General features: G+C 40.6%; 1 protein-coding gene across 3 annotated transcripts in view; it reads right to left on the bottom strand.

The window, feature by feature from the left end:
- The window catches only part of shisal1b (shisa like 1b), a 38,579-nt gene extending 25,083 nt beyond the window's left edge, over window positions 1-13,496 (bottom strand). For 2 of the 3 annotated variants that reach the window (XM_086299219.1, XM_086299217.1), the window contains exon 1: window positions 13,182-13,496. The gene's annotated coding sequence lies outside the window, so the exon portion shown is untranslated. Of the gene's footprint in view, window positions 1-13,177 lie in introns of all 3 variants that reach the window. The other variant, XM_086299218.1, reaches the window with a different exon arrangement.
- Window positions 13,497-13,721: the final 225 nt, after the last annotated feature.

Below are 13,721 nucleotides of genomic sequence, written 5' to 3'. Positions count from 1 at the left end.
TTTAGAGATGAGACTCCCACTTCACACAAGGGGAAGAGTGAGCAATAGCTAAGTGACTGTGGGTCTGCAGATGGGCTTGCGTCCAAATACATTCTGTTGCAGCCCTCTACCTAATTGATGCTCCCTTGGACTATCATCATAATAAATTGGATTTCGTTCACGTTTGATGGCATTAGAGCTTCACTCAGAAGCCCGACAGTGCTCCATTAGGACATGAGCCCATGTCAGGAGATTTAGAGCTGTGATCTAATGATTGTCATTGGCACAGAGGACTGAACTGTGTGCAGCATCAGTGAGTAAGGAGTGGCAGTCTAAGTCATTAAAAGCAATGACTGGTGAACATGTACAAGATGTGACACAGCTGATGATAAAAGAAAAACTGTCCTTAGAGGATAACAGTAGTCTGGGATATTTATTTATTTACTTAAGGGCAGTTTTAAAGTTTAAAAAAAGAAAAGAAAAGAAGTACAAAGTACTTTTAATTCACAATACATAAAAAAGATAAACCTCAACCGCCTTTGCTCGTAAAATCAGTCCGCAGGAAAGAAATTGCATCCTCTTTCAGTTTTAAGGTTTTACGTATAAGGACATAAGATTAGATAAATATAACCTCAGATGAAGTACAGGACATGTCATGAAACGTAAACGTCAATCGTGTGATGTCATTTGCATGCGACACAACAATGGAGGACGTCCAGGCGTTGCTTTTTGTCACACTCGGGGACCATGGTGCTGATCTTTGTGCAGCCAGTTTCAAAAATAGCAGTTTTGATTTTTGTGAAGAAGACGCTCTCACAACTCATCGAGTGACACCATTGACTGTCCAATCGGTGGTTTGCAGTCTGCTGACGTCACAATTTTGGATTGGGTCAGCTCACTTGGAACCCCGGCCATGCAGACACTAAGGAAGTACCTGATATAAGGTACTGCCACCTAATAGAAAACCCTAAAAACTGAGTAAAGTTAAGCCGAGTTGAGTAGGTACAAGTGGAATAGAGCAAATAGTTGCATCTAAACAAATCTCTAGACTTCTGGAACAAGACCAAAGTGGAGAAGTCTGGCCTTAATTCATGTTTACTGATGTTTACCATGTTTACTGAAAGCATAACACAGCATATCCACAACAACACTTCATACCAACTATCAAGCACGATGCTTTAGAGTCAAATAGCAGACCATCTGTCTAATAGTTAAAGCTTGGGAAAAAGTGTATGATGACACTAAGAACAGCAAAAAATGTACAACAAAATGGCTAAAAAAAAGAGTCAAAGTACTACACCGATATTTTTCAATGGCCTGTCTCTACATTGTACAGAAGAGTGGAACAAAAGAAAAAGAGACTATCGAAGTCATACACAAAATGATTAACTCGAGTTAACGCTGCTAAAGGTGCTTTTTCTGTTTTTTACAACATCTGATGTTGTCATTTTTTGGATTATGTCCTGATATGTTAAAGCTTGCAGCTAAAAAGCCCAGTCGTCCATCAAAATGTATATATTGATAAATCTCCTATTATAAAACATAACTTTTCCTGCTTCAGCATAGAGTTATCTACCCAGGACAGACCTCAGGAATGAAAAGAGAGGTTTTTAGTGTATGTTTGGGGAGATGCTGCAGACAGCATTTCAGATTGCTGCTCGCATCTTTAACAGTACTGAACGATGGATCTAAATACCTAAAGTGAAGCATGACATTTAGTGTTATGGTCTTGAAAGCAGTTATGAAAGCAGCTTCTCCCAGTGGCTCTAATTTTGTAACGTAAACCAGTCGACCAAGATAAAAGGACAAGTTTCTCCATCATCTTCTGTTTGTGATCCTAAATATATCTTTCAATAAATCACAAGAGGTTGAAATAAACATTAAAAAAAAATTACAGTTACACAGCAAGCGTCACATTAGCAACAAGGTTGTTTTTGATTCATCAATCAAGTGCGTTTCACACAACTACCCATAATCCTCTCTCAGGAGCCTTTTTCTTTTTTTTGATCTGACGCCTTTTTATTACAAAGTGATCAGAGCAATAAGAGCTTATTTGTGCTGTGTCATTTTGAGCTCCGGGTCTGCAGATATGAATTTGACTGATGAACAGAGTTTCTTCTTCGGTTTACATGAGCCGTCACCTGAATAAATTTTCCAGGTCAAATATTCTAAATAAAGCCCAAAGGCGGCAGCAACATGTTTTCGTCTAAAGCCTGGATGTTGCCTGGGAGACCTTAACGTCACAGAGGACATAAGGAAGAGTGTAGCCTGTAGTAATTACCACCCACAATGTGGTGGACAGGAAATGAATACTTAAAATCCTTAAATATGCTAAGGGAGGGAAAACAGCAGTGTTGCCATAGGGCTTGTTGTGGAGAGTTTGGTCGATACGGCAGCATAATAACCTCGGCTATTGTGAAGTGCACCTAGCTTGCTGCATGGGTGGTCTGTTTCTGTTTCTGACTTGGTAATGGTTTGTTAGCATAACACAAGCAGAAGATGAGAGAACAACTGTAATCAAGCTAGTGTCTGTGGAGGCACACAGTGCATCTACCTGCTGAGAGCTGTCATGTTGATGGAAACCATTCTGCCTTCTACGTTCACTTTATCTCACACCCTTAATTTATCATCAATTTGAATTACAAAGCAAGATTGGAAAATAACAGAGGTATTTGTCTGAACACCCCCTCCCCCATCAGTATAACTAGAATTATAATTCAACTTGCTTTTAAAGTTTCATAGCGCCTGGCAGAAACGGCAGCACCGCATTATATTGTTGAGCTAATCTACTGTAGATAGAAAGACTTCTGGCTGGTATTTCTGAGGAAGGCAATATCAGCATCCATCTGGAAATTAACCTCCCCCAGCAGTGGCTCCAAACACATCTGATCACTGCTCAGTGCTTCTCGCAACACTGCTCCAGCCACATCTCAAGTTGAATAAACAACTAATATCACAACTTTGGAGGTTGGAGAAAAGGAATGTGATACTTTTTCTTAAGCTTTAGTCACACAAAATAGAAAAACAACACAGAAAAGGCTAATTAGTGTACATTTAAGCACTTGGGAAATCTGGGAAACCCTAACTCACAGGAAAAAAGGTCTCCTCTGCACCAAATGGGAATTTAACAGGGCGATTCTCTCACAAATAATTTTGGCGGGGCAATAAATATATGCATGGAGAGAGGGAGAGGGAACTAATGAGACAGCTACTGGAGTCTAATAAGTTGAATTCATTATACAATCAAGGTCTCGAAGTCAGCAGGGGGGATGAGAATTCTTGGAACCTCATCTAACATAACGCAGATCACAACAAAGACCTTGTTTCTATGTGATGCAGTATGAATGAATCCAGCTCACTTGATGCTGCATTTGGAAGGGACTGAACGCTTAAGGTTAAGCATCGACTCATAAAACCTTTATTGCATAATAAGAAAAGCAGCTGCAGTGCTTGGTGTCTTTCACAAAGTTTTTCAATCAGTTATTATGCTTTTAACGTGCCGCTTTTGTTTGTTTAATATCTTCTCTAACGTTTGACATATTTCATCTTTTTTTTTTCAACAAGAAATAATAATAATAACTACAGCGGGGATCAGTTTCAGACTTTCTTTTTGATTTGAGTTTGCTGCCGCTATAGCTTTGAGAATTTGGGTTTCATCAAGCGACTCAGAGGACTGGGTGTTCTTGAGTTTGACTGCTAAATGTCACAGAGATACAGTAGCTGTCACCCTTAAATCACTTTCAAGGCCACAGAACGCCTTCCAGGAATTGTTCTGCAGCAGCTCCCAACACTTGCCGTTCCATCAAAGTTCAGAGCCGCCAGCAGGCAGCAAAGTCCTCATCTGTCAACGCATCCGCGCTTTGGCACTCGCATTCAGTTTTCTTTGGTAGCGAGACTGTGACTCATGCAGAATAACTGGACTTGTTTGGCTCTGGGATTTGGGAGACATATCCTGGGGAATTTTTCGGTGTCTCTGATGCAGACTGACACGGCAGTATCTCCCAGACAATAGCCAGCATTGTTTGTTTGGATTTGTTTTAAACACCCCACTCTGGGCTCTTTCCCTTTTTTTTTTTCGTTGGAAGTGCTCCCCACCATCATCATCCGCCTGACCCTGGATTTAAAATAGCTCCTACTTGCAGACAAATATCCCAGTGGGAATTTCAAAAAATGAAGCAGAAAGTTATGACAAATATAAAAATATCACTTTGCTGTGTCCCTTTGGCCTGCATTAATTACACAGACCAAAATGACAAAGAGGCAACACTAGCCCTAAAGCTGGCACTTTTGTTCCATGTGTGATGGTGATAAATGGTAAAGACACAAACTCAAGGTTTGCTAATGTTTACTAACATATTTCCGTGCACATTGTTGGAACCATTCGTAGTCCATGTGATTTTTAAACAGAAGATTACGGACTCAATGACTCAACGGCATTCAATAAACCCAGCTACTTTACAAGTTTTGGTTGCCCGTGTAAACCTACACTGCCTGAAAATATCACTAATCCTCAGTGACTTTTACAGTCGCGTCAGATCCAAAAGTAGCACACTGAACTTAGTGGGTACACAGCAAAATCTCCAGTGTTAAATTAACACTGGAGAGTGTCTATATGGGTCCACACCTCTGAGTGTTAAATACAACACTGTTGAGTGTTAAATTAACACTTTTGACAGTGTTATATGTTTAAAAGTAACTTAGTCAGTTTTGAAGATTAACAATGGCTAACGCTGAGCAGTGCTGATTTTCTAACACTGGAAAATAACTCAAAATGTTAGAAATATTCCAGTGTTAGAAAATCAGCACTGCTCAGTGTTAGCCATTGTTAATCTTCAAAACTGACTAAGTTACTTTTAAACATATAACACTGTCAAAAGTGTTAATTTAACACTCAACAGTGTTGTATTTAACACTCAGAGGTGTGGACCCATATAGACACTCTCCAATGTTAATTTAACACTGGAGATTTTGCTGTGTAGTTTTACCCTCAGATAACCCCCACAAGCAAAAGTCTTAAGAGGTCAAAGCCCATGCGACTTCACCCCAAAATAGCCATTACAGATACACTGTAAATCACCTGGAGGTCGCAGAGGGCAGTGGTCATGCACACCTTCACATAGTGTGGCCAAGAATACCTCAGATGAGAATGGATAATACTCCCCACTGCTTCCCTTCCAAATGCTAATGGTGTTTTGGCAGCCAGTTTATATAGCCTGTTAGAAAAATCTTAAACCGCAAGAAACGGTTTGTGAACCGTTCCAGCAATCGTTATTGGAAGTGTTGGTTGACTGGCCATCGTAGTGATATTACACCTCATTAATGAGGCTGTCCTGCTTTTGACCCACATAGAATGAACTCACCTCAGGTTGCATACGTTTGGCAGATTTTTGTGAATAATAACTTCCTACTATGTCCTGAAGTGCTCCCTAAATGCCATTTGAGTTCAACTCAAAGCTCTAATATTATAAGTTTGTGCTAAAAGCCCCGACACGTCTGCAAAACGCTTCTGTTGAACTGATTTCCTGAGACTGTGAATGGATTTATTATCAGAATGAAGAGTTACCTGCTGCTGTTCACTGATAATATGGCGGGTGCGATCAAGCTTATTTAAATATATTCGTCATTATTGGCGAGAAGGATTATAGTGAAGCATTATATATCGTGGTGAATTAAAAATTACAGTCATTTGAGCCATAATGACTCATGGATTATACTTAGGCTTTATATAGCGTGTAATGTCTGCCAGCACGGTGAGCACATATGCACCATGTTTGATGCTACAACACAGACAAATGTTTACACACGCATTGGTTGCGTGACATTTTCTTAAAAGCCCCTGGCTCAGTGGTAGCTGACTTTAGAAACAAAGCCCAATCTCCCGCAGACACACACGTCTTAATCCATATTCATGCATTTTCTGCTTAGTAACAAAAGGCGGCATCGCTTATATTCTCTTTTTTAACAATATGGACCGCCACAAGTTAAAAGGCAAACCAAAAGGAAGGCATTGAGTAAGGATGACCTACAGTAAAGATTTGCACATGAATACTCTCGCCGAGGACCCAGTCTGTCATTTTTTAGTGTGGCCGTCCCAGTGCCTTTATAAAAATGATGATCTATTTGACGGAATGGCATTTTTATAATGGGGGTATTGTTTGAGGATTTTGTTGCATGTACCTTTTAAAAATTAAAAGGTGTGTGTAGCTGTGGTCTACCAGTCAGGATAGGATTTCCCAGGCTACTCAAGTCTGCATGTCAAAGCATTCTTTAGCAAGACAGTGAACCCTGAGTTGCCCCCATTGCATGCAAGTGACTGTGAGTATGTACATGAATGTTAAACAAAGTGCTTAGGTATAGAAAAAATGTTAGTATGAATGTCTGTGTGACTTGGTGAATGAGACATGTTGTATATTTTTTTAAAAACACTTTGAGTGCTCAGTTGGAGTAGAAAAGACCTTTAGAAGTCCACGTGTTACAGGAAATCCTGCAAAAAAACCACATTTATTTTAAGTAATGCTTTACCAATCCTCCCCACACACACAAACACATAAAAAAATTACATCTAAACTTGGAGGTTGAATTTAGCTCTTTATATATGTGCACTTTGACATTATTTCATCCTTCAACTAATGTCAATGAGAAAGGTTACTGTTTTGTGAGATCAAAGTGCGCATAATCCAGAAATTGTGTGCTCAGCTGTTGTCAGTCTCCTTATCTGCCACTTCTCGTTGACACTGATGAATTTATATACCATTACTTCAACACGCTCATTTTATCTGGTGATAAAAGCTTTTTCTCTTTCCTGCATGGTTGAGCCAAAGTGACAGAGGATCTTCTGCACCTCTGGCTCTGTTATCATCTGTAAGCGTCTGAATTGAGCGTTTAACCCTTTGTTCACTCCAATCGCATCGCAGCTGTCTCTCACAGCTGCTCCCTCTTCCTGTAACACCTCTGAGGAAGGGAGGTCAGGCAGGCATACGGTTACATATGGAGGCTGTTAAGAGCAGGAGACTTCACTGCTCTCCATTTCCCCAATTATTTGGGGTGATTCCTATTATGAGGTGAGGAAAATGTAGATTTGTACCAGGACTCAAACCTGGTGCCGTCATTAAAACTGCAGGATTCCTACCACAGTAGAAATAAAAAGCTGTGTGTCTGCAAAGGAAAAACAACTGAGTTCATGACAACAACAACTTGCACTTGCAAGTTATTTTTAATATGCTCCTAAACCAAATTTCTTCGCTGCTCTCAAACGGGGTTTTGGTTCCCCGTGTCACACATTTACTAAGATTTTTTTTCCCATGCAGCTCCGTTTTGTTTTCTTTCTGTCTGAACTCTCTAAGAGTTTCCTCTCTCTGCTGCTTATTTACAACACTGTGAAATAACATGTGCTTTTATATGACAGCATAGGCACAGTGCGTAAAGACACAGAGCCTCTCTTATCTTATATTTACTGTGCTCGCCGAAAGTTGCTGGAGTGCAGTAATTTAAAATCATCGCACCTCAAGTGGAAGTAAATACACATGGTTTTGTTCGCAAAATCTCTAAATGATCTGATGGTGATTAGGTTTTGAGTAGATTACGTTTGATTTCACTGACTAAGCTTCCCCTCAGGTTTATGATACACTGGATCACACATTGTAATCAAATAACAACACAGATTTACGTGGAAAGATGTTGATCACCACAGGTTTCCACTTGTTATTAGTCACGTAATAACACTGATCCACGGTTGATGCGGTGGAGAGGCTGAACTGGAGGTTAAACTCAAGTCGATGAAGCATCCATGTGCTTTAGTTAAAGCACAAGAGCAAGGTCAGAGGTCAGATGCTGCTGCACCAATTACTGAGAAGTATGAGGTCATGCATAAATGTCAATAAGTCAATATTAAGATTACCTCTGAGAATGAGAGCTGCGGTCCGAGGTTGTTTTTCTTTTGTCCACTCATACCAAAGATCTTCCCATTATTGTGAATTTAATATCTCTTAAAAATCTTGAGGGAATTTCTTTAAAATTGGAGCAAATGTTAAAAGATGAGCGCATGGGAATGTGCTCAAAGGTCACTGTGGCCGCAGGGATGCAAGTGCTAATTAAAAAAAATACACAGATGTTTACTCGGTGGTGTGATGTCCATTGTTTAATCGATGATCAGACATCAGACTGGTGACACAATTTTTTTTTTTTAGTTATCATATTATATGATGAGTTTAAAAGCCAAAGGATATATAAATATCTATACTGCAAACCCTCAACTAAGGTGTCACAGACTGACAATATTACAATATAAAAATTCTGGCTATTCTTTATGTACAGGAATAAACATGCACAGATACTAATTTGAATAATGACTCTGCTCAAGTTAATATTTTCCCAACCTCTGATTTCCCCAAGTATTCCTTTATTCTCCTGTGAAGTATCACTCATCTATGATTTAACTGTTTCAGCTGGATTAATGCTCAAAGGAGTCTGCATTAATGTGATTTCTTTCTTCCCTTTTGTGTTGACCGGAGATACACTCACATACACAGAGCAAACACTGCATTAATATTCAAAACAGCCACTGGGTGAACCTGCTTCTGAATTTCAACAGCTTGTCTCTTATTCGATTATTCTTTCAGCCTCTAATTTCAGAAGCTGCTGAAAAAAAAGAGGAAATGCCTTCCTGATGCCAAACGCCCCCACCCCCCTTGAGGGAGGAAAAGACAAAAAACAATACAGAGCAACAGACCTCAAAGCAAAGCACAAATGTGAAGGAAAAAAACTAAACTCACCCCTTCATATTAGTGCTTATAGACAATGATAAATGTTTAATGGGCCATTTTGCCAGTTGCACCTATGCATACGAGTAAAAAAGTGCATGTTTATGTCCACATAAAGGGATCGGGATGCAGATAGTTACAAGCAAGCTACTAATATTAGCAGTAATAATATAAGACTTCTGGCTTTCCGCCCTTGGCATTGTTACAGAAGTGAAGTACAACAGGGGCCACACAGAGGGAAAGTGAATGCATACAGTTGATGAGCACAGGCCATGTTTTGCCCTAAAGGCCTCTGCTTATTATCTCAGTGGTGATTATTATCTCCCCTGCATATCAGTGGATTCTGATATGGAGGGGAAGTCGGACATGCAAGGGCTCAGTTATGTTGTTACTCACTCAGCTGTAGAAACGTATACATGCATACGGTACACACTGTCTTACTAACAAGCGCACAAAAACAAATGAATGTGGAGATAAAACATACATAAAAACACTGTGCACACATACACAGAGGCAAAACGGGGCAGGGGAACTCGGCGTAAATCATGCAGAGAGATTTATCGATGACAGACCGGATTAACCAAATAAATACAGTTTTCTGCACCACAGTTTGGAAAACAAGACATTTCTGAGCTCACAGAGTGACTACGTGTTGCTGTTTATTTTGGGTTGGACAGTGTAATTATTTGGCTGCTACTGCTGCATGCTGTTTGCAATATTAATCAGTTAAACTCACAGCTGGAAAATGTTCGTGATTTTTTTTTCTTTTTTGCAGGGTGTGTAGTGGATAAGGGCATCGAGTCCACTTGGAACATCAGATCGAAGTCTTTGTTGTTTTCAGCGTGCAAGTAAAAAGTAGATCAGTGTTTTGGGTTAGGTGTTTTTTTAAAAGCCGTATTTAATTTTAAATACCACTGAAGTGAAATGATTCAAATAGTAGCCAATCAAAACCAGAAGAAAATGTCCAAAGGGATTTTCATGCTCGAGCGTACCTGAATGATGTGGTCAGAAGTTCCTTTGGGTTGAAAGTGCGGTAAGATTGGCCTACAGTCAGAATGTAATTTGACTTTTAATGAAAGGATTGTGTGCACATCACTCTAACATTAAAATTGGCTCTACTAAATTCTCAGTGAAATAAAGACAGACCGTCTCGCAAGCAGTATTCACATTTACTACTAACAATTTGGTAATCGTTTAACCGTCGAGGCAAAAATATCAAGACAGCTTCTAAAATATAAAAATGTGATGCTTGGGTGCGTTTGGACAAAGTATTCAACAAGTTAAATCAGGGATTATAATCATCATTGCTTAACAGTAAAACTGTAACTTTTTACATAAACATACAGTGTGAAAATAAACCTTTTTTTCCCCATTCTTATTTTATTTTTTGTGGCCTGTGTGTGCGCTTCATGTGGCCACTTCCACCTGCAGAGTGTTCTGCCCACAAATGTCAAACAGGCAACAATGTGGTTTGTAAATTGGCAGTGATGTGGTTTGTAGCTGCCCTTTAGCAAGAAAAGTATAACGGAAATTCACCTCAGTGTTAACGCAAACATTGAAGTTACTTCAAAGAGTAAGAGGGATAGGGTTGATCTAACTCACAGCTGAAACTACCAGTGAAAGTTTTTCTTTTCATTTTTTTTCTTTTGTGACCACAGCTTAACTAAGGTAAGTTTCAATCAGTCCCATTTACTCTTTTTTAATTTTGCTGTTGTTTTATCAAACATAGCAAGTACAAAATAATGAACATTGTCCTAACTGTGCAGGACAGCTTCTTTTTTTGACCCGTAGTTCATGACAAGCTGTTACAGTTGCCTGTAAACCTAGAGTGGTGCTTCTTTGTGCGTCTGTGTTGTTCACTTCAGAGTTTTTTTTTGCTGTTTTTTTGTCTTTGCACATTCAGAATATGTCTATTTTGGAATTCAGGATGTGGGAAGCAATTAGAAGATATTCGAATAAGATTTATTATTGAGTTTAAATTGTGACATTCTGTATACGTTTCTCAATTATTTTAGGGTCATTACTTTACAATATAAAGCTCCGTGAAGCGTCTCTTGTTGTGATTTGGCGCTACAGAAATAAAACTGAATTGAACTGAATTAATGGCAAAGAACTGGTAAGTAGCTTCTTGGCTTATATTAAGTAAATATTACCCCGTATTTTATGCTCAGTGCTCAATGTTCAAAGCTGTCTTCTGTTTAGTGGGAAATAAACATCAATTTCGTAATGACCAGAGAGAGACTCTGAAACGGCGTTTGACTCTGTGTTTACTTCTAAATAACCTTCTCTGTCTGCACTCTGTTATGTCTAGATACATGGCTGGATTACGTGTGCTGTGAGGACGGTCGTATAGCTGAGGCTTTGTGCCTCATCTGGACCGCGATAAGAACCAGCGTCCGTAACACGGTGATAACCACAGTTGTATTAATTTCAGCTCAGCGCCTCTGACTTTTTATGTCTGAGACTCAGGCACCAAAAACTCTTCCTCTGCCAAAAGATTGTCTGCATCTGGTGCCGCCAGCTACTCTGCAGTTTCAACGCCGGTCTGATCATCTGTTCTGAATTTGAAATGCTCCTCACTAAAAATTTTCACCTTGAGGGCTCCTGCCAAGCCAGTGGTCACGACGCCTCTGCTGGCTCCACCTCTGCTGATGTGAGCGCATGTATGTGTGTGTCTACGTTTGTGCACGGATGTGTGTATTCAAGTATATGCCTTGGTGAGATAAGAGTGTGTATACTGTACGCAGCATGCACGCATCAGTACCCTTTCAATGTCAATGACTTTTCTGAGTTGGGACAGTCAGCTGGTCACCGATGGACTCAGCATGGCTGTCCCTGTGAGGCGCAGTGGAGTGGCGGGGTGCGCTTGAGACAAGGTGACAGAGGAAATTGTGCTCAAGTAATGACTGACGGTCATGGTTATGTCCTGTCCTGCCTGTGGAGGAGACTGTGTGTGAGTGACGCAAACATGTGAAGTCCAGGACTAAACACAAAGCTCTAGTGTGCTGCTGGGCAATCCTTTTTAAGAGCAAAATGTTTCACTTTAGGGGTTTCTATATAAACACACCGCTTTCCTGTCACTGAAATTAATATAAGGTAGACTTTGGCTGATGCAACAGCCCTCCTTTTGTGTCAAAGCACATACACGCACAGTCCAGACCAACTGCACTTTCATGCCTCCACCTGTGTTTACACTGTGAACACAATACTTTGTTCCCTGGCGTCTTCCCAGAATACATTTTTAATCAAACTGCCCATCAAACCCAACGGCGAATATTTAACAAACTTCATGGCTCATCGGCTCCCTTAAGCCTCCATCAGAGCCCCTTTGTTGCCACCAGACAGAGACCAACCTTTGCATCTGAAGGCACACTTCTTCTATAAGTGCCGGAAAACAGCAGCAAGAAGGTTTTGTGACAAATAGTGAGCAGTCATATACTTTTCAGTCATATATTGTAAGTAAGCAAAAGCTAAACAAAGCCAGAGTCCTTGGGGAGCCTATTTATTTATGCAAATTATGAAACTGCTCATTCTTAGGGTACAGAAATTACCCAAAGGTACCCAATGATTCACAGAGTAATCACAATATTTGGAAGGGAGGTGTTGTGTTTATGAAAATAATTTTTCTGCTTCTTTTGTTTGACTGAATAATTTCTTCCACTCATGGAAATGAAAGGTGAGGGCTCACTTGAGAGACTCAATACATCCAGTCCACACTAGAACAAACGCGCAGCCACACACATAGCACGCGCACTCTGTCTACGCACATACCCTTAAGAGTAAACACACTTGAACAATGTTCACTGTTGAGCAAAATCATAAAAGCTCGCAACTGCTGCCTGTGGGCCAGGTTTCAGACACCCAGGCGAGAGCAGGATTTTTCACAGAGGAGCAGGATTTTGTGTGAACGAACAAAAGGAATCTCCTTCCTCCGCTGCTCCTTCCTCCTCTAAATCCTATCGTGTGCCACTATGTGTCTCCCACACGCCTGTTTCTAAGTTACCGGCAGCGTCAGCTGCCAATCCCGCTTAATTGCCTCCTGTGTAAAGTGACAGCTGAGGAGTGGCGATGAGAGCGAGCTGTCCTCGCCTTTTCCTGAAGCTCAGTCTCCGCCACCTTGCTAACGAGAGACTCCACCTGAGAATTGTACTGTATGCCTTGGGGAAATTACACAGTAGTTTTGACCTGTAGTGACACTTGAGTATCCAACCTGGGGACTTGCTTTATTAGAAAGAAATATGACTCAAATGTTTCTAGGCACTTTTAAAAAAACAAAATGTTCTCAATTTAGAAAAATGCTCTGCAGGGACAGTTAACTGAAGCTCTAAGGGAGGGAGGGAAATATTTTGAATATGTCTTGTTAGAAATGAAACTAAGTAATAGACATAGAACAATAATAGCAGGCACTGTTTATTTCAATAACAAGAAGCTTCCCTTACCAACCTTGCTTGAGCCTGGAGAAAAAGAAAAGATCTTTTTGCTCACTCCCGCTTGCAGAATTTGCCACCCTGTTGCTCCTTGTTCTCTCTTCCTTTGTTGCGTCTTCCTCACAAACAGATCCTCCTCATCCTCAGGACCAGGGCTGGAATTAACAGCTCATGAGGGAAGCCAGGCGGAAGAGAACGAAAACACACCAGAGAAGAGAAGAAACACACACTTCTCACCCCTAAGTCCTCCTTGGCGGTGTATCCCCATCCGTTAGAGCTCAGCGACTGAGAGTGTGGTGAGAGAGAGAGAGGGAGAGAGAGATGAAATGATACTAAGTGGGCGAGTGAGAGAAAAAGTGAGAGAGGGAGGGAGCGAGAGAGAGAGCCCGTGCGTCTGCACTGGAGGGTGATCTTCTGTACTGTATGATTCCTGTTTATCTCTCTGTCTGTCTCCTCTGCGTGCATTCCTTCCCGACAGAAAGGCACGAGGTCAGCTGTTTTTACAGTAACAACACTTGGTTTCCTCTTGAGGGAGAAGACTTCCTGTTAGTTCTCT

The sequence above is a fragment of the Aulonocara sp. 'chitande type north' Nkhata Bay genome, linkage group LG7 (genome assembly GCF_057382095.1).
Source record: "Aulonocara sp. 'chitande type north' Nkhata Bay isolate Kocher_YH1m ecotype deep benthic linkage group LG7, A_spYH_male_GT1.1, whole genome shotgun sequence".
NCBI lineage: Eukaryota > Metazoa > Chordata > Actinopteri > Cichliformes > Cichlidae > Aulonocara > Aulonocara sp. 'chitande type north' Nkhata Bay.
Note: the sequence above shows the minus strand (reverse complement) of the source record. Positions and strands in the feature narration are given on the sequence as shown.